The 2657-nt window shown below is 34.4% G+C and overlaps 1 pseudogene; it reads right to left on the reverse strand.

Annotated features, from left to right (window-relative positions):
• Positions 1-2226: 2226 nt before the first annotated feature.
• Positions 2227-2345, reverse strand: LOC120598253 (uncharacterized; annotated as a pseudogene).
• Positions 2346-2657: the final 312 nt, after the last annotated feature.

Raw genomic sequence — 2657 nt, forward strand, 5'->3', positions numbered from 1 at the left:
TGATAGACATAGATTTAAAACAGCCTATGCATAGTAATAATATCAATAATAATTAACATTTTTTCCAGCTTTATTGAAATATAATAGACAATTAGTTGCTTGTATTTACATTGTACAATTCAATGAGTTTTTTTCTCAATTTTAATTGGCATACAATAATATACTAGTTTCAATTGTACAGCATAGTGATCAGAGATCCATATAACTTGCAATGGAATCACCCCACTAAATCTAGTACCTTTCTTCCCCTTTACATATTTATTACAACATTATTAACCATCTTTCCCATGCTACACTCTACATCTCCATGTCTATTCTGCAACTATCCATTTGTACCTCTTAATCTCTTTGCCTTTTTTTGTCTCCTCCCAACCTTTTCCCATCTAGTAGCCCTCAAAATATTCTCTGTATCTATGAGTTTATTTCCACTTTTTTTGTTGTTTATTTTGTTCTTTAGATTCCATGTGTGTGTGTGAAATTATGCAATATTCGTCTTTCTCTATCCAACCCATTTCAGTCAATGCAGTACCCTTTAGGTCTATCAAGGCAATATCTTTTTCTATCCTCTTCCTTTTAGTCTGTAAGTGTCTTTTAATGTGAAGCGAGTCTCTTGTAGGCAGCATATGTAGGGGTCATGTTTTCTTATCCATTCAGTCACTCTATCTTTTGGTTGGAACTCTTAATTCTTTTCTATTTGAGGTACATGTTGATAGGAATGTAGTTTTTACCATTCTTTTTTCCTGTTTTCAATATATGTTTTTTCTTCTTAAAGAAGTCCCTCCAACATTTCCTGTATTGCTGGCTCGATGATGATAAATTTCTTTCTTTATTGTTTCTTTTTTTAGGGTTTGGTACTATCTTTTTTTAAATGTCAGTTTATTTTTTTTAATACCATATATATATATATATATGTATATATATATATATATATATATAAAATTTTTAAAAATATTTTATTATTTTTTATTTTCCCCCTCTCCTCACCCTTCTCCCTTCTGGTAACCACTACTCCATTGTCCATGTCCATGAGTCTCTGCTTGTTTCTTTGTCCTGTTCATTTGTTGCTTTTAGGTTTATATCCCAAATATAAGTGGTATTATGTGATTTTCAACCTTTCTGTCTGGCTTATTTCACTTGGTGTGATTATTTCAAGGTCCATCCATGTTGTTGCAAATGACAGTATTTCATCTCTTCTTATGGCTCAGTAATATTCCATTGTATACATGTACCACAGCTTCTTTAGCCAATCATCTATTGTAGGACACTTCGGTTGCTTCCATGTCCTGGCCACTGTGAATTGTGCTGCTATGAACATCGATCGGTGTGCAAATATCTTTTCGGATATGGGTTTTCAAGTCTTTGGAGTAAATACCTAGTAGAGGGATTGCTGGATCATATTGCATAGGCCAATTCTTAGTTTTTTGAGGAAACTCCGTACTGTTTTCCATAGTGGCTGTACCAACTGGCAGTCTCACCAGCATTGTATGAAAGTTCCTCTCCAACATTTGTTATTACTTGTCATATTGATTATAGACATTCTAACAGGTGTGAGATTTCATTGTGGTTTTGATTTGCATTTCCCTAATAGCTAGCAATGTTGAACATCTTTTCATATATTTGTTGGCCATTTGTATGTCCTCTGGGGAGAAGTCCTCTGTCCACTTTTTGATTGGATCGTTTGTTTTTTTGTTGTTATTGAGTCATATGAGTTCTTTGTATATTTTGGATATTAGGCCTTTTTCAGGGGCGTTGCTTGCAAATATACTTTCCCATTTGGATGGTTGTCTCTTTACCTTGTTGACGGTTTCTTTTGCTGAGCAGAAGCTTTTTTGTCTGATGTAGTACCATTCATTTGTCTTTGCTTTTACTTCCCTTACTTTGAGGTCAAATTCATAAAATCCTCTTTAAGTTTGAGGTCCTTGAGTTTAGTTGCTATGTTTTCTTCTATGCATTTTATTGTTTCAGGTCTTATATTCAGGTCCTAATCCATTTTGAGTTAATTTTGGTGTGTGGTGATAGACAACAGTATAGTTTCATTCTTTTGTAGGTGGCTTTCCAGTTTTCCCAGCATTACTTATTGAAGAGGCTTTCCTTTCTCCACTGTATATTTTTGGAGTTTTTGTCAAAAATTATTTGCCTATATAAATATGGGTTTATTTCTGGACTCTCGATTCTGTTCCACTGGTCCATGTGTCTATTTTTCTTTTTCTTTTTTTTTTTTTTTTACATCTACAGCATCTGGTCTTTCTAGATGGCCTCCCATCCAAGTACTAACCAGGCCCGATCCTGCTTAGCTTCTGAGATCAGTTGGGATCGGGAGTGTTCAGGGTGGCATGGCTGTAAACTGTGTGTCTATTTTTCTGCCAATACCATACCGTTTTGATTACTGTCACTTTGTAGTATAATTTGAAGTTGGGCATAGTGATGCCTCCAGCCTCATTCTTTTTTCTCAGAATGGCTTTGGCAATTCGGGGGTCTTTTGTGCTTCCATACAAATCTGATGATTTTTTTTTTTCTATCTCTTTAAAAAATGCCAATGGGATTTTGTAAGGGATTGCATTAAACGTGAATAATGCTTTAGGTAATAAGGTCATTTTAACTATGTTGATTCTTTCAATCCAAGAACACGGAATATCTTTCCATTTCTTTGTATCTTC

This window comes from Pteropus medius, unplaced genomic scaffold (assembly GCF_902729225.1).
Source record: "Pteropus medius unplaced genomic scaffold, Ma_sr-lr_union100, whole genome shotgun sequence".
Taxonomy (NCBI): domain Eukaryota; kingdom Metazoa; phylum Chordata; class Mammalia; order Chiroptera; family Pteropodidae; genus Pteropus; species Pteropus medius.